Here is a 19,372-nt window from a genome sequence, read left to right as displayed (position 1 = left end):
ACTCTAAGGCCTTGTTTGGTAAAGAGCTTTTTAAAGAGCTTTTAGCTTATTTTGTCCAATTAGAGGTTTGATCAATTAAAAAAGCTATTTTGGGTATTTGGTAAATAGCTTATTATTAGCTTTTTGTCTCTTAAATATACTAAAACAGCTAATACTTAACAGCTATTTACTAAACACTTTTACACAATCAGCTAACTATAATCAGCTAATCAAACCAGCTAATACAATCAACTAGTCAAATTAGCTAATACAATCAGCTATATCAATTAGCTACTAGCTAATTACCAAACAGGGCCTAAATCTACTCGATACTTGATAGATATGATCATACATTCATAGTAACAATTGAAATTAGCAAAAATATGGCATGATAAATGTAACTTGGTTGGACCTTCATGATTATGGATTTAGAGATTGAGAAAGGATCTCTGAAATTCACAAATCACAACCAACAAAAAAAAAAAGGTAATTGATTGTAGTTTGAATGTATATATGAACTGTCAAATCTGTGTACATGTGGGGCGCATTCTAGTATTCATTATAACACAGCAGAAGAATGGAAAGACAATATTTTTTGATTAAAGTTATCTCATTTATCCCAAAAAATTTGAGAAAAATTACTTTTTACATACAAAAATGATCTTTTGGTACGGAGTACATTTTTTCCCTTTCCGATATTTACAAAAAACTATTACACCCATACAAAAATAAGAGATTACCCTCTGTTTACTTACAAATTCTTAAATAAACCTGGTTCACACTAATTTATTGTGAACCACTAACATTAGAGAAACTAGAGTTGTCTTATTAATTAAAAAAAAAGTCACTATGATAAAAGTAAGGTTATTATGTTGAAATAAAAGTCGTTTTGGTAATATGTACGCTATAAGAAATTAATTTTTGTATTATTATCCTTATAGGTATTATTATCCATATTTCAAAATCACTCTCCATGGACATGTTTGTACTCCGTATTGTTTTGTTTTGTAAGCATTTCAACTTCGGAAGGAGTTTAAGGTTGATTAATCATTAATATTAATTATTGATTATCAATAAATAAATAAAAAGTTAATATTTGAAAAAAATAAATTAAAACTATGATTCCCACATAAATATGGAGTGTAATTTATCATAATTGTAATTAAACTATTAAAATAGAATGTGTGAGTAGTGTAAAATGCAAAATGCTTCATTAAAAATAAAACACACTTACATGCACAAAATTCGTATAAAATGAGAAAAAGCTACGAAGGTGAGTGGAACTGTGAAAGATCAGGGTTGGAAAATGTGTTAATTTTTGAAGATTATAATTGTTATTACTTGTATTATTATTGCCTATTTTTTAGACTTGCAGTGGAAGCAAAACTTTTGCTTTATGAAATAATTTATAAAGTTTTATGACTACATAATATAATACTGACTTTGCTTTATTTGTTGGACCGTTTGTAAACACATAACATAAAATTAAGTGGAGAAAGTTCAATGACTTTCTTTGAGTTCTCTTTTTATAAACCATCATTAATTAACCTACATTTGATTGACAAAAGTTCAACAACTTTAATTTGTTTCATGCTTTGTTTAATTGACTCACTTTAATCTTTAATTTGTTCCAAATTTCATTAGCTTTTCTTCTACTGTAACTTCTTATTCCACATTTGACTGCATGCCTTTACCTATACAAGGTTATTTATGATGATTGCTAGGAGTGTTTATGGTCGACTAATCAAACTATTAAGCTTATGATTATTCCTTCGTTCCTTTAAATTTGTCCCGTGTAAAATATTCTATTTGAAGAGAGAAACGTATTTTATCATGATTATTCATTGATATAGTCATTAAAATATGCTTATGTGAGATTTGAAGTTTAAATTTTTTTTTTTTTCATAATTTTATAATATACTTGTGTGATTAAGATAATGTTAATCACTGATAAACGGGCCTAACACCCGTTTCAACTGTCCACTATACAAATTCAAGGATGTTCCACCTCAAAACCATATGACAATAAGGGGAGTAGCCCCTTAGCCTAATATAGTGGACATAAATTTCTTGTTTCTTCAATGTGGAATACACATCCCAATACAAACTCTCACTTATATACTCAACTAATGTGGGACAACACACCTCTCACATGTGGGTTTTCTCATGGGCTCAACAATCACAGATATTATTGAACAGTAAAAAGTCAATTGAGATATACATTAAAGACGATGTGATAGAGTAACAATTTCAATTATTAATCGTTTTAATGATTAAGAAAATTTTATATTTGTAAAGAGATAACCTAATCATTATTATAGGTGGAATGTGTCTATAGAGGGTATTATAATGTGCATATTACAAACTTTACTATAATGAACATGGAAATTAATTTTGGCACACCCTTTATTGATTTTAGCACACCCCTATGTGAGAAGAGTATAAAATTGTGCTCTCACATAGGGGTGTGCCAAAATCAATTAAGGGTGTGCCAAAATCATTTCCCAATGAACATGTTTTGTTTCATCTTTTTAGTTCATTTGTTTGTATAGGAGTGGGAATGTTGTCAAGACTTAAGAGATAAGTGGTCCAACAAAGTAGCACAAGAAAGGGTAACACAATTTTTTTTTTTTTTTACTTGTATTTACCAAGGTAGAAAAAAATAATAAAAAATGGCAAGGTAATATGAGAAATTCTCGGCCTCTAATAACTTGAGTCATTAATGAATCTGATAAAACTTATTGGTATTAGGTTGTAAATGGTAGCATTTTGATACCAACACAAGATTCTATTGATACCAGCAAACTTCATATCAATTATTCTTTGTGTGTGTTGGTGCTAATGAATAAATATTTTTATGTATCTAAGCACAATTTTAATAGCAACATACATCTTTAATCATTGAAAACGCAAGTTATTAAAGGCTTATAGTTTCTCCAAACTTGAACTTATACTTTTGGACCATACTCATATAGTCAAGAATCCACCGGTGACTCGGTGAGACTTATGGGTGGGGATTCTCTAACTTTTTCCTGACTTTGAGTTGTCTATTAAGCTAAGGGCCTGTTCTCTTACGTTGAAGTTCAGTTCAGTTCAGTTCACTTCAGCTCACTTTAGTTCAGCTCAGTTCAGCTCCTAATTTCCTTCTCTAATAAAATATTCAGTTCATTTCAGCTCCTAATTTCCTTCTCTTATAAAATATTCAGTTTAGTTCAGTTCAGTTCAATTCAATTCTATTCAGTTCAGTTCAGTTCAGCTGAATTCAGTCAATGAGAACAGATCCTAAATCGAGCTGAATTAACTTGTGTAAGGATCCATATTCTCAAATTATCTACTAAGAAAACATACAAGTATGTAATCGTTTCTTTATATCTATCATTTCCTATTTGTTTCTCTATCCCATTCCACCTTTAATTTGTTAGTAGAATTTATTTTGTTGACTGAAAAAATGATCATATGTTTAGTTATTGCTTAATAACTAAGAGTACTTTACATAAATGTGTCCGTGCAGTTTACTTATTATATTATTTTTCTTTTACTTATTTCAGAATTCAAACAAATTAAATTCATTTTCTTTAGATAAAAGAAGTCATTGTACAACTATTCCAAAAAAAAATAAAAAGTTACACTACTTAAGGCGGAGCTAACATAAGCTATGTTACAATGATTAGTAGTTCAAATAATTATAAACTAACTCAAATACGTTCCAATATAAATTACATAGTATAGAACACAAAACAAGTTGAATTAAACCGAACAATAACATAGCAATTTTGAATTAAAATTCAAATACTACTTACGTAAGTCACAAAACAAAACACTATTATCCCGACAATGTGACAATTAATTTCGGACGGCCAACTCCACAAGACCACAGGCACAACCATAGCAACCAAAAGAAAGCCTGCCCCAATATAAGGCAGTTTCAGATGTTATGATGTAGAGTGGAGCACAGTTACCTAATAACAAAAACGGCAAAAGGGATGTGGAAAACAAAGCAAATGGAAAAAAAAATCACTCATTTCAATTCCATCATCAAAAAAAGATGGGCATGTCATGGCATCAAGCCTACAGTTTAACTGCATGCCTTATGTCCCCTTGTGTTTCAGAGCCATACTCTTTGTTTGTTTTGCTCTAATTTTTATTTTTTTTATTTTTATGGGTTTTTTCAATTTTTATTTATTTTTAATATTTGTACCAATAACCAATTCTCTCTGTCTTTTGTCTAGTGCTCTTCTAGCACGCGTGGGATTATATCATCATTTCATTTTTTGACATTTTTTGTACACGTTTTTATTTTTATTTTTTTGTAATTTTTTATCCTTTTGTGTTTTTATTTTTTTAGGCAATTATGGATAATTTAACCTAGCTTTAGGCTCAAACAAACATGCATTACCTAATTTGTTATTACTTCTTGTTCTTGTTTTAATTTATTGGTTCTTTTAGCCTTTTCATAAAAAGAATTTTGAAATTATTGTGTCACTTAAAACAAAGGTACATGACAAATATAAAAATAACAAAACAAAAGAGAGGTTGTATAAAATATAAAGGCATGTTGTTCTTCTTAATGCAAGGCGTGTTTATCACTTCAAGCTAGTCAAATGACCCTCAAATTTTGGGATTGAAACCATTAATCTTATACATTCTCCATGTCGTATCTTTTTGAAAGTCTAGTACCTTTAAAACTAACTAGTTGAGAGTACTCGTATATAATAAGCAATATACGTATTACGACTATGAGTTAGCTAGTTTAGCGGTAAAGATTGTACTTTATATCTTATTACGGAGTATGATCTTAAGATTGTAATAATTAGACATGAATTGTTATTGGAGACACTTTGAAGATGGAAATTCCCTTACCTCCATTGTTAAGAGACCTTGCCCACATCCCATTGTTCAAGTCAAGTAAGATGTCTCATCTTGCACTTACCAATTAAACTTTCTTTTTTTTTTTTTTTTGACAGCAAAAACATTTATATTTTTACTATGACTAATAATATCCAAGTGGATTTTTTTTTTTATTTTTTTTTTTTGGGGGGTGGGGGGGGGGGGGGGGGGTGTATAATGAATTAATAAATTGATGATTAGTTTCATCTATGATGAGAAAAATAAAGGTAAAAGAAGTAAGACCACTAAATCGTGTAGTAAGATTCTACCTTACAATCAATTGATGTATGAAAAAATGTCACCGATCTAGGTCATATAGTAAGAGTATCTTTTTACAAATCAAACCAATTTGAATTTAATTTTATTTATAATGAGGAAAAAAAATTCTTTAGGTGGCCCTTTGCAAAAGGGGGGTAAGTCAAATTGTTATGATTCCACTTACAAAGAGAACAAAAGGAGAAAGAGCAAAATCATACAAAATGTTACCCGACCTTGAGGTTAAGGCTTTGATTGGCAAAACAAGCCGTAGAGGGTAAATTTTAGTTGTTGGGCCGCAAATAGCTATGAAAGTAACGTGTAACAGTCAAGTAGTAGCAAATTAAAGTTAATTGTTTCAGTAATTGTTGATAGTAGTAGAAATAAATACAAGTAGTTTACATATCAAAACAGAAGGTATTTTTTGTAAAAGTACTTATTATTGACAAACTTTACTATTACCTTTGAAATGCTAATATAATTAACGATTGAGAAACACTACCCAAACAGTATTTCTAAGGCAAGTTTAGATGTCAACGAGTAGATGTGTTAGAGACAATTGTCAAAGTAGTCGTTTGGTGATTATACAATAAATTTCAATAATAAATATATTAAAAGAAATATACTAGTAGTTACATTTGACAAACACTATTTCAAAAACTAAAAAACTATTTAAACAACTACTAAACCAAGCTCGTTTAGAGATGGTAGACACTGTAAAGTCAAAATTCAAGCCCTACTATCTACATGTGTTTGGGATTAGGAGAATTCCCTTACCACCCCCTCTACTCTCATCTCTCAAAAAGTGTTATAGCTAGGTTAAATCACTAATACTCCAAAATTTGTAGCCGAAAATACCTTACACCTATTCGCTACATCAAACATATTAATATTTCTAACAAGTGTTTTAACCCAGTTAAAGTGGTGCCTAAAATTTTTTGATCAAAAGGGAGCAATTCTTATAAAATCTTCACTGTCACTGTTAATGTCGAATTTCTGTTACAAACTTATTGCGCCATTTTAACTGCAAATATCACAAAAACTGGAACTTTCCTCTCAGAATATTGAAGACCAATCACTAAGAGGGAAAACTGAAGAGACCATGTTTCAACAAACACCATAGAAAGCTAGTTATGGTCTAAAACCTGTAATCTATAATCCCATTCTATGGTAAACCAGTACGTAGAATTAATCATGTCAACACTTGAAAAATCAAAGAATCAAATTACATCCGAAAAAGGAGAAAAGCAAAGATCAAGGGGTGATAGAAGACTATTGTACAAAGTATGAACATACAGTAAATCTAACTGCAATTCTATAAATTTCAAAAATTACTGCATTTGCAAGATTTTATACAAGCACTTTAATTACACACTGACTTTACAAGGATTCTTGATTTCTTGTTCATGAAATCAAGAGACTAAGCACGTACACAATGCCACTCTACATTTTGTTTTTCAAGGGTATAAAAAATAAACTGTGAACTGAAAAAAAAATGGCAGCCATAACATTTAAAACTAACCAAGAAAAAGGTTGAAAATTGAATTGTTTACCACGCAGTATAGTAGGAGAAGTCCATCATGTAGAATTCTCTGATTCGGCATCATGTTTGTGATTGGCAACTTGCGATGGAGGTGAATGATGTTCCATCTCTTTGCGAGATGTTTCCCACAGTTGTTGTTCTAATCCAAGTTTCCTTAACTCAATCAAACCACGTTCAACTGACACACAAGTATTCACGTCAAAACACTTCCAAAAGATTTGGGTAAAAAGATGATAAGAAATTCTAAAAAGAATGGCAGATTTGAGACAAACTGAATTTCTCGATAATAACATCTGACCAAAAATGCACACAATTGACCACTTGAGTTATATGAAGCGTGCAAAGCCAAGCTAATAATAGACAAATTGCATGTTCAACTTTATATGATACGTTGTTAAAGAGCATTAATAAATAACACACAATGTTGTCCATATGAGAATATATCTCAAGCACCTTCACATCATCATCAAACACACTTTACTATAACTTATTTACTATATTGATTTGCTTTACAATCCTCAATTCTTTTCATGGAAAACAGATCCAAAAACCCTAACTGGAATGACCAACAAACTTTAAGCAAATGTAAATATATTACCAACCCACCATCAGTTTAATAATCATCAAATGGATCCAACTTTTAGATTTATGCTCATTTTGGGCAAGGCCCGACTGTTAGACACAGTTGGCATGGCTTGACAACTGAATTGGGAGCCCACTTTTGCACTTACATGTAGATGAGGACAATTATACTGATAATTAACACGTCGAGTACAAAGTTTCAGTTAAAAAGCAATGGGATACAGTGACTACAGTTAGGATAACAGCTTCTACATAATTGTGACCAGAACTTGCCTTTCATGGCAAAAAAAATACCTTAATAGATCTTCAAAAGTAAACCACCATTCACAATAAATCTGGATCAAAATGATCTTCAATGCATATGACCACAGTAAATACATTTAGAAGATTGGTATAAGAGCAAATACCATCGACTGCATCCTGCAATGCTGGAGACTGACCGCTGCGGCTGGTCCATAATTGAAGTCTCTCTTCAGCAATGTCCTCCTCAACCTGGTGATCTCTTGCTCTTTTCCAGAAATACGTCATCCAGGCCTAGTAATATAAAATAAACATGAAATCTTTTCAAGTCCCAAATCAATATCCAACTGTAACTTGAACATTTACATAAGGGGGAAAGGGGGAATTGATTACCTCCCTGTTCTACCTATCCTCTCATCAGCATACATAAAAACAATAGCCAATTTGTGCATTTAATGCTTTATTTAGTAACTATACTTGGACGAGCAAAGAAATTCTGACTTTCATTTACAAGTCAGTCTCAGCTCGTTAAGTTATCTTGTCATCCTTATAGCTAGAGGTGGAAATTCGGTCGTTCGGATCGGGTCAATTTGGGTTGGGTCACTTTTGAGTAAGACCCATTAGGACTGATTTCGGGTTCTAACCAGTTCATGACTGGTCCAGTGGGTCATAGTCAGTTCTTTTGCCAATATGCTTATTATAATAGAATAATCATTACTAGAAACCATGATTGTTGCTTCGATTTGGGTCGGGCAGGGTTGAACCATTGGATTATAAATCGAGACAGAATCGGTTCAAGTGACTTCAAGTAGAGTTCAGGTATTTCGGGTTAGGTAATCGGGTATAGATCAGTTTTACCAGGTCTTTCTGTCTTGTTCCATAGATCCATGGCTTGTATGAGTCAAAAAAATGAAGTTCCAGCTCAATGCTAAACAGACCCCAAATGATTTTACAATTAAGATCATCTTCCAATTCTAAAAGTTTCAGCCACTGTATCTTCTAGACAATAGTTGGCCTTTAATAAAAAAAAACTATTGCTAGTTCTTCGTGATGCAGCACCTGTTTCTTGCTAAATTTACCCCCCAACCCTACCACTTATTCACCACCACACCTGCAGCATGATCAGTCAGAATTGTCACTGTATAGTAAACTTAGTAGCAATCATATCTTGACATCATTTAGTGAATCCTTGCTCCACAATGTTTAGAACATTCTAGACCATATCACAGAAGACAAACCAGCTAATCCTCCCATGAAGGCCCATTATAAAACTTAGTAACCTTTTGTCACATTGGTATAACTTTAACTAATTATAGCATCGAGTAGCAAATGACAACTGTTGCCTATCTCAAACTCGCCAAAACTAGCAGATAACCGGCCCCACCTTCAAGAGCCAAGTATAAAAGGTATAAAAGTGTAAAACCAACATAAGGAATATTTTCAAATTCTTTCTTTCCTTCTCTCGCTACTTATTCCCTCTTCTTATCCTACACTGTCTTAAACCAAACAGCTCTGGAAAAGAGAATTCATATTGACATTACCCACAATTCTCATATCAACAATAGCTATCCCCACCTTCCCAACCATCTCTCTTTCATTACTCCATCTCCCACAAATCAATTACATTAGCCATGGCCCATCTAGGCAATCTATAATTCTCAGTAGTCAAGCTGAAATTTAATTCAATCACATGGCAAGGTTCGATACCATTAACCCCTATCTGAAAGGGAAGTGAAATGAGGAGATAAAATGGCCCAAGTTGATTAAAGTAAAAAAGTTCCACTGGATGAGGGAAGGAGATAACAATTATCCACCCACCGTATTGCAAAATGTGCTTGGAGGTTGTAACATTAGGTCGCAATTGAAGGACATAAGGTCATTATCAATTAGATTAAAATGTAAGGTACACATAAAAGTTCACGATTTTTTTTTAATGTATGATAATATCCTTGAGTATACCAGTCTAAAACGACACAACTCAATATTCTATCATATAGTGTTATTGAAGCATACCTCCTTAAAAAGAACATCATCTGTTTCCTCTTGACTCAATTCTGCAGTAAAACAATTTTGGCAAACACCAAGATATTAGAAATTAGACAGATTAAAAGTTAATTCACCACAACATAAACATGCATTATGCATAAACCAGAAATACTCGGGCTCAGATACAACAGTTTCCCGCAAATAGGAAAGATTATAATATATTGACTTTTTTGACTCTTTAAGGGAATTTTCTTCTCAGGTCTTAGTTACCTAACACTGACTGTGAACCACAAAAGGAATGCAACAAAAGTTTTAACTTTAAATCGACCAGATCTTAAAGATAACATCATTCAATTAACAATTGTTCCCTAGGTTTTAAAGCAGTAAGATACAGCTTGTGTACCCATAATGTCTACAATAAACAGATGTTAAATGTGATATAAACAATTTATACCCACAATGCCTACAATAAACAGAAATTAAATGCAATATAAAAAATATATATGAATTCCATTACCAAATGACTCCATAAACTTGGGATCACCAGCCACTTTGAAATCTGGAAAATAAACATTAAATGGGGGAAGGTAAATGTAGGCTCTAAATCATCATAGTGATAAAATAAGGAACAAGAAAAACAGATTTACGTTAGAAAAGCTTATAGACATATCAGCCCAAAATAAGTCAAAAAAGCAATACAAATTTAAATTTGCATCCCCATTCTTCATATTAATTGCCCCACACCCACCTTAAACAAAAAGAATGAAAATAGAGGAACACTTCAAGTTGGAACTTAATGTTTTTAGTTTTATACTGCTAGCCAATAATAGATACTAACAATTCTACAAATCTATAGAAAAAGTATTGAGCAAACCTCAGACTAAATTTGGGCGTCTTTTTTGTGCCATTGCCAATGCAACTGCATCCTCTATCTGAAACGAGATGTAAGTTTTGCTTAGGTCTAATAAAGGAAATTGCAAAAACCGACAGTCCATTAAGCACGAAGAACTTGACATTGAAGACAAACCTTTAAGGAAGCCATTTCCCTTAAACCCATCTCTACTGAAAGCATAGTTTCAATGTTTCCCTCCCCAGTAAGATCACTGGTCTCTCTGCCAGACTTGCTCCCTCTACTTGAATCGCTCTCACCTGCAACAAATAATGAGCTAGAACATTTGTTCGCTAAAAATTGCAAACAAATTTAACAGAAAAGAGAACAATCAACTAACCTCTATTCACAAAATCCTCCTTAGCCTTCTGTCCTGCAGATATGACAACTTCAAACGGAAGAGGAGCAAATCTAGACCAATATTCATACTTGGACCCAGCTATATCTGCACAAATGCCTGCATGTAGCAACAAAGATATGTATCAACACTAGATGCATAAGAATATATTATAATTCAGCAACCACCAATCTTTCCAGAATAATGATTCTTTCAACAAACGAAAGCGATTGCTGGCCCAAAATTTTTGTACACAGCATTATGCAACCTCTTCACAGAAAACCAACAGAAAAATGAAATCAAAAGCAGCCATAAGGCCCATAAGTGCAATTGTAAGCCTGAATTCCCTCACGCATCTAACAATATTAAGCTACTACCTCTTTATATAGAGGAAACAAGAGGAGTCATACCATACTGCACAGCCAAGCCCCAGTAACGAGCAAGCCAGCACCTTTTAAGAACCACTTCCTCCTACATGTCAGAGGAAGGTTGTCAATTTCTATTCATCATCCTGTAAACATGTAATGAGCATAAATTTAAATGGTAAATTACAAACCATCTCTTCCTGGGTCAAAACCATTCTCTTAGTCATGGTGCGCATTGCTTTTGCCTCAGACTCAGCTTCTTCAAGCTTCTCCATTGTTGCAGCAGCCTCCATTCTTAGGTTCTAATAACATCAATGATGATGATGTTGATTTATTATAATACAAGTATAGCTCACAAGCACTATACTTTAGGAAGTCCATTTCAAACTTTGCTAAGTAGACTTTACCTCAATTTCTGAATGCAAAGTCTCCATTTCTGCTTTGCCTTCCCTGCGTTGTTTTGCAGCTGCAAGGGCAGCCTACCAAACAGTTGAAGCTCAACTTTTCAGAAACTTTCCTAAACAGATTTTTTTTTTTTTTTTTTTTTTTTTTTTTTTTTTTTTTTTTTTTTTTTTTTTAAAAAAAAAAAAATCAAGCTAGCAGCAGATGTGCCAAGGAATGTATGCATTCAGTGGTAAAGCCTTATAGAGTATTTTAAAAGTGCCATGGAGTATGCTTGTCTGACTAAAGTTTTAGGAAGCGGAGAAGCCTCAGAGTTTTAGCATCTATGGTTATTTTGTAGTGCTTTCCCAACCTAGTAGCCTATCATTCATCATGAACCAAGGATTTTAAAAGAATATCCATATGAGATGTAAAAAGTAGTTAGAACTCTTTTCTGCAAAATCCATTATTTATGCAAATTGATAAGGTAGCTTTCAATATTTAAAAAAATAAAATAAAATAAAAATTAAAAAAAAATAAAATAAAAAAAAAAAGAAAAAAGAAAAGAATTTCAAGCCCCGCACCAATGGAAAATTCTGTTAAGTTAGAAAACTAAAATATTAACCCGATAAGAGCCTATACACACCTCTCTTTGACGTAGTGCTGCTTCCTTCCTGAAAAGAATCACAATGAGTTCATGCAACACGAGCATTGTAGCTGAGAGATTAATATAAGGAATAAAGTTACCTGCTCAACAATTTAGCTTCCAGAGATAAACCTTCTCCCATAGATGCAACCTGTCAGTAGTCAGTATGAAAAATGTATGATGTTATCGGACATATCATCTCATTCAAAACATGTTATATACTTCATGCGCTAGCTAAAATCTAAAGCACAAAAAGTCTAAAAACATAAAGATAGAAGCAAACATATAAACTTCACAAAACATCAGGATGGAAAATTCCCTATAAGAGATGGAATTATTGCATTTGCAGCTGTGATGTTGAACAATATTGTTTTTCATGATGATATTTACCCAAATAATACCTAATATAGGATTATATTCCTACATATTAGGTGTAAATACTTACACTTTAAACAGCTTATAGAGTGTAGAAACCAAGTTCAGTGAAGACTACATTTTTAGACTCCATCTAGTCAAATTAAGAACTGCAAACGGAAGAATTATACCTAGCCTAGGATACAGACCTGTCTTTCAAGTTCTCTTGCTCTGGCCTCTGATTCTTCGCGTTTTCGCTCGGCTTCTCGAAGCTGTAATAGGTATAAAGATTCTTACATTCGAGACCAACCTAAGGCACTTAACTATTTTCTTTCAAAGGGCAGGGAATTATACCTGTTCAAGGACATTTTCATTCTCTTGTTGTAGCATATCTAACTGCAGTAAGAGAACATATCATCTTAGAGAGCATGTTTACACAATTACACTTAATAACAGTTATCGATGCTGCATATATTAATAGACTAATAAAAGAGCTTTATGAAACATCATTGCAAGTGTCACATACTTCATCGAGAAGAGCAGCATCCTCTGGCCCGCTTCCCGAATCTTTCAGTTTGAGATGACCAAAATCTGGAAACCTAGTTATGTCACCGCCAATTTTTTTAGCAATCTTTTTGGGGGAAAATTATAAAGCAGACAATTTAACTTCTTTTCTACAAACAAGGTAGGGAACAACCACTACCCTACAGTGAAGCTCAATAAAAAAGAAAATAAGCCAAGTATATACGAAGAAGCCCACTTTATTTAGACCCACTTTACTGAGGACACCCCAATATATCTCCTTGATAAACAAATGCAGCAAATCAAGTGGCATAAGTGTATTATCTGGTGAGTTGCTAAACATTAATCATTGATACTTGGTTGTTGATTTTATTCAAAAATGCAAAGAAAGGAGAAAGTAGTGGGCCTCAAATAGTCACATGTATGAGTAGTTTGTTGATTTCATTATTAAAATGCCACTATATTTGTACTCCATGTTTATCAGGAATATAAACTTGGAATTTCCCCACATTATCGGCCCATGATATTTATCCCGCTAAGTCACAAACACCCATACAAATTTCACGTACAGCAGCAAAAAGGGGGATACATATAGCTCATAAGCAGTGTATAAAAAAGCAGCGATTAGGGTATAGCAATTTTTTTTGCTCTAGGCGAGGTGCATTCAAAGAGGCGTACCTAAGGCACATGAGGCACACTTGAGGTGGTGCACCTCAGTAAATTTATATTGTACGCCTCACTTCAAAGAGGTGCACCTAGGTGCAACAGGACCTTATTGCTCTAGTGAGCCTTGAGTTTTTTTTTTATACATTGCTCATGAGCAAAGAGACAACCACGAGAAGGATAGAGAAGGTGGAGATTGACCGACCACGAAACCTTTTCCACACATACGTTTCAAAAAAACCATATTTTTTGGCACGCTGAATGGACAAACTCCTCCAGCCACTTCCGTGTTTCATAGCTCATAAATGAGTCACTGTTTTGGAATGAATTCAAGAATTTTGGGACATTAAGTCATATTGGCAATGATGACTTCCAACTTTTGCTTCCCATGTACAAACATTCTATAGATTGAGAAAAAGCTAGAATAAAATCTATAACTAATACAACTATTCAACAAAAGGTTGTTTGTCTCCATATTTTGAAATGTCTCTAGGTAAAATCTTATCCTTCAAGCAGCAATAGTCTATTTTATAAGTATGAGGCAGAATAAAGAGTTTCATACCTGCTTGCTTGGGTGAAAGGTGAGAAATGAAGTTTTAGCGAAAGTCGGAGTTGAAATTCCCTTTAGTAAAACTTTGAGAGATAATAGGCAGGAATGAGAGCTACAGACTTTCAACCCATCAATTTATAACCTTCGACATCCATCATCAATAAATGACCATCAATACCAAAATGCAGAAATGGTAGGAAGGCCATTCAACAATTCAGGTGCACCAAATAATGCTACATTGAATTTTTTTTTTCTTTTCTTTTTATTAAGTGTCTTAGGGAGACGCAGATAAGATTTATCCACCATCCCCTTGACCTTGAAAAAGGACTTAGGAAACATTTTTTTGGGGAGAGGGGGTCAGGTATAGTATGGGGCCTCAAGTCAGGCTTCTTATATCAAAAGAGAGCCCAACCCATCACAACAATTACCTTGAGAATTGGGGTGGGAGGGATCACAACAGCCAAGTACCTTGAGAATTGGGTTGGGGAGAGAAGGGGAAGAGGGGGGAGACCCCATGAAGACAGGTCTTACTACTATTGACCGACCCATAGAAGGGGGGTGGGGGGCGATAAAAAAGACTCCGATAGTCAGCATCATTTTGTTCAAATGAAACAACGACAATTTCAACCTCTCATCCATGAGAATTCGCAGTAATAACCTTTAGTTGAAATCAAAATCCTTCTATTCCATGGTACCCTCTCTCTATGTAGTACTTCCACATCAGTCACCACCGGCTTTAGAGTCATCAAGGTATGTGATTGTTCTTGCGAAATAAATAAGCCCAAAGCTTCATGTCCCATCCTATGTGTCACGGTCCGGGAGTTTGGGCCCCGAAACGTGCGGCGCGCTCTAGCCTTTTGGCGGCAAGAACGCTAGCCTTGAGCGGAAGAAGGACTTGTGAGCACAAAGCAACACAAGCGGGCAATAAAACCTTAGGAGCACTCGCGTCTATCTGGCGACGGAGTGTTGGTGGTCGGGGCTTGTGGCGGCCGATACTTCAAAGCGGGCACAAGCGGGTCCGAACCACGAGTCCTTAACGCATCAAGTTGGGTTGGAGGGGAGCTAATATGCAAGTAAGACACAATATCTATAAAGGTCTAGCAACAAACAAGCATAAAAGCAAGGCAACACTTGGTAGAAGGCTTTAAGATTTCATTAATCATTCGCCCTCTAAAGAGCTTAATGTAGTACATGCATAGAATCCCTAGTGAACACTGAACTGACAGTAACACAATAATGGGACATATGGCCTAGAAAACATAAACTAAACTCTAAGAAAGCATCTAAAGGGAACTAAATACATCAAAAGGAGTTGGATTCTAACACTATGACACACTAAGGGTGCATTCACTTCACCTAATTTTCACCCGTCTGAACAAACTAAAATAACAAGACATTATTTTGAACTTGATGAACCCTACTGTCTCAAACTAGGCTCCCTCTAAAGTAGCGTAGGGGATTGAAAGGAAAAAGTATACAGCCTTAGCCCTACTACTTGAAAGTTGCATCTTAAAACCCATGATTTGAAATGCAATTGACTTCACAAAATATACAATGAATAAGAAGTTTGTTGAACTGTTATTATTCCGTTCATCATAAACCAAAGCAGGAAATATAGTGAATAGTCACTTTCATATCCATTAATTAACAATCAAAGAGTAAATTGGCGTAGTCAGCTAACCTTCTCCAACAATTGCAACCTAGTAATATAGACTATAGGTGATGTAAGGAATAGATCCTCTCTATGTACATCGTCATGGAATTCTTGACACTGATTTAAAGTGAAACAAATGACAGAACTGTCAGCATAAAGCTTCCTATAGGAAACTTCTCATAAATTTTATAAAAAATGTCATAGTATGTGCTCCTTGCTTCAAGAGCTTTTTCATGGGGGCTTTCATTGTCAAATATTCAGCATGGCAGGCAAAATAACTTGTAACTTTCAGGGTTTTTTAATTTTATATACTTCATATGTTCATACTTGATTTTAATATTATAACTTTCAAGAGTATCATAAAACTGTTTGTCCGGGCCTTAGTATCATATATGGAGTACTAAACAAAAGAGATATCACATTATGTCTATAAAATATCAAACGTAAAGCTCTTTTACCTTTTGTCTGATGATGATCTTGTCTTGGAAGTGGGAAGTTCTACCGGTTGTATCGCAGCAGGGGTTTTTATCCCCACTTTAGAAGGTTGTGTCACTGCAGGCTGTCGAGTTGGCCTTCCAGCTGATGTCGAACGTACAGAATGAGCGCTGTGATCGACATAGTTCCTACCTAACTAATTCAGCCATGCAAAAAACATCTAATCAGTCCACTAATTAATTCAATCACCTCACAACAAACCAACTGCATTAAACCATAGCTCGATTCACCACCACAGTTGGAAACATTATCACATAAACTCTCTATAATTTCAAACAACATGAATTCATACACCCTTCAATACACAATTTCTTACTCTAATTCACTCAACTAAGAACAATAAACAAATTAAACAGCTTGTTCGAGCATTCTACTAAATTCAACTCCAATTCTCAGATCCTAAGTTCCAATCATACAGGCAATTCCACTAATTAAAGTCTGTATCTTAGTTGGTTAAAGTCTCGACAATGATAACCAATACCTAGAATCAAATCCCGAGTACATCATTTCCACTTGGACATAAAAAATACAAAACACGGGTTCGATCAAAGTAAAACAAAGTTAAAACTACTCCTACTCCTCCTACTCTGTAGCTCAGTTGGTTAAAGTCTCGGCGACAATAACCAACCCCTAGAATCAAATCCCGTCTACATCATTTCCAATTTAACACGAACATTAAAATAAAAAAAAACACGGGTTCGATCAAAGTTACGGGATTACCGCAGGAGACGGAGCACGATTACTAGGCCGAGAAAACCCATTAGAAGAATTCTTCGAAGGCGGAACCAAAGACGGCGGAGCACCAAACCGCAACCCAAGATCAACATCACCGTCATCGTTATCATCATCATCATCATCGGTAGCAGTTTGAGTAGCCATAACCTGCGCTAATCTACGAGCAGCAGCTTTAGCAGCAACATTCTGAGTTCGTTTAACAGTCGAGTAACCACTTCCGAGGCGTGAGCTAGGGTGCGCCGGAGACATCGCCGGCGACACCGAGTCAGTGCTGCTGGAGTTGGTCGAGTTGCTGCTCCACTGTCGGGTGTACACCGGACTCAACGCTCTTCTCCGATCCATCACTTTCGATGAATCAATGGAAGTTGGGTTGAATTGGATTGAATTGGAGTTTACTGTGAAGATTTTGAGTTGAAATTGAGGTTTGAAATTGGATTGAAAATGGAGGAGAGAGAAATTAGGGTTGAGTAAGGGAGTAGATCTTTGGGAATTGCAGGAAAAGAGGGAGGAGAGAGAAAGTGGGGGCGGCGTGGAGGAGAGAGAAAGTTGCCGGAAGGAGAGAATTCCGGTGGAATTAGATACGTGTGTTGTGTTTTATAAATTGGGTGAAAATTTTAGATTTTTGGCCGAAGAACACGAGAACGAGCTTTGTGTGCTGTGATTTGATGTGACGTGTATTGTGGCCAAAGACCATGTCGACCTCGACCATTTTGGTTTGTATATTTAGAATTTTACTATTACTACTCGTGCCTTGATCTCGATCTCGACCTCGACCTCGACCAAACGTCCTTTTAGGGTATAAAAACTTATTAGAAACTCTGCTCATAAGGGAATTTCTTATGTATCACAAGAAAGAATAGAAATCAAACTAAAAGTATTACAAACATCCATATTCATAATACTAGATACTAAATGGTTCACATTAGCTATCCAATTTGATGTGTAATCTGTCTTTCTGTAGACATGTTGGATACTCCAATTGCAAAATCGAGAATGGAGAGAACAAGTGTCTTTGATACGGAGTAATATGCTCAATTTTACAAGGTACTGCCCAAATTGTCTTTTATTGAGTTGAATAGTTGATAACTAATAGGTTATCACCTTCATTTTCAATGTTTTGAATGTTACATTGAAGAGCTAGTTGGACTCCTTTATGATGAGTAGTAGCTTCAGCTATAAATACTTTGGTGTTACCGAGGTTGAACGTAGATGTTTTGATGAGTGCTTCGCTTCTATTTCAGATGATGATTCCTATTGCTACTGAGTTATTATGAACTCATCTGTAATGTGTATGGCACTATAACTTGTGTATTGTATATGTTTATGTAAAAGTTGAAAATTATGGCCTTATTTGGTAAATGACTTTTGCTTGGTCTTTTGGTTAGCTTTTGGCTTTTAGTTTTTCATCTTGCTCAAAAAGCCGAAAAAAAAAATGTTTGGTAAATGGCTTTTTTGTTGGCTAAAAAGTCGGTTTTTTCAGCCAAAAATTATAAGTTAGGGCCTGTTCTCATTGACTGAACTGAGCTAATTAAATTGAACTGAACTGAATATTTTATAAGAAAAGAAAGTTATGAGCTGAACTGAATTGAACTGAAAATAATCGTATGAGAACAGGCCCTTAGTCTTACTAGCTTTTTGGTATTGGCTTTTGGCTTTTTACCTATAAAATTACTATGCTATCCTTACTTTTAATTAATTATTATTAATAATTAATGGTGTCTAAAACTACCATTTAATTTATTCACATAGGTGGAGATAAGAGAGAGAATAGAGGTAGCAGAAGAGATTAAATAAATAATTACTGGTTTTACAGGTTAAAGTTCATTTTAGATGTTTTGAGAAGACTACCGTAATAATTAGGATTAGTTAATCAAATAAAAGTTGTGATTAAAATGTGAAGACTATCTTGATATAGTATTGAGATTATTCTTTTCAAAATTGTTTATTTCTTTTCTCCATTATATCTTTACAAAAATATGCATCCTATCAACTCATATGCATAATGACTATAATCTACTCCGTATTTATTTATATATAACTACTCCCTCCGTTTTTAAATACTTGCTTCATTTTTCTATGAGCGAAGCTTTAGGAGAATTTGGGGAAAGTAATAAAATATGGAGGTAGTTGGTGAGTGGAAGAATAAAGCAAAAGTAGTGGAGAGATTTGAAGGAGAGACTCTTCGCCATATAGCACATTGTACTGTTTTTGTTTATTTGTATGTGAGAATAATTAAATTGATCTAATGATTTGGCATAATATTTTATTCACCTTATTTTTTATTTAGCTGATCTAATTTGAACTTATTT

General features: G+C 34.3%; 1 pseudogene across 1 annotated transcript; it reads right to left on the bottom strand.

Moving 5' to 3' along the window:
- Positions 1–6,414: 6,414 nt before the first annotated feature.
- Positions 6,415–17,696, bottom strand: LOC145597526 (coiled-coil domain-containing protein SCD2-like; annotated as a pseudogene). The gene is made up of 17 exons (XR_014103368.1): positions 17,049–17,696; positions 16,292–16,464; positions 12,971–13,043; positions 12,799–12,840; positions 12,654–12,716; positions 12,192–12,241; positions 12,091–12,118; positions 11,471–11,542; positions 11,255–11,365; positions 11,109–11,169; positions 10,702–10,818; positions 10,500–10,621; positions 10,347–10,404; positions 9,990–10,031; positions 9,500–9,540; positions 7,654–7,780; positions 6,415–6,842 (listed from the first exon to the last, which is right to left on the bottom strand). The product of XR_014103368.1 is annotated as a coiled-coil domain-containing protein SCD2-like (transcript).
- Between the last annotated feature and the right edge of the window lie 1,676 nt (positions 17,697–19,372).

The sequence above is a fragment of the Chenopodium album genome, chromosome 20 (genome assembly GCF_948465745.1).
Source record: "Chenopodium album chromosome 20, dcCheAlbu1.1, whole genome shotgun sequence".
Lineage (NCBI taxonomy): Eukaryota > Viridiplantae > Streptophyta > Magnoliopsida > Caryophyllales > Amaranthaceae > Chenopodium > Chenopodium album.
The sequence above is the reverse complement of the archived record's forward strand: the minus strand, read 5'-3'. Positions and strand labels throughout refer to the sequence as shown.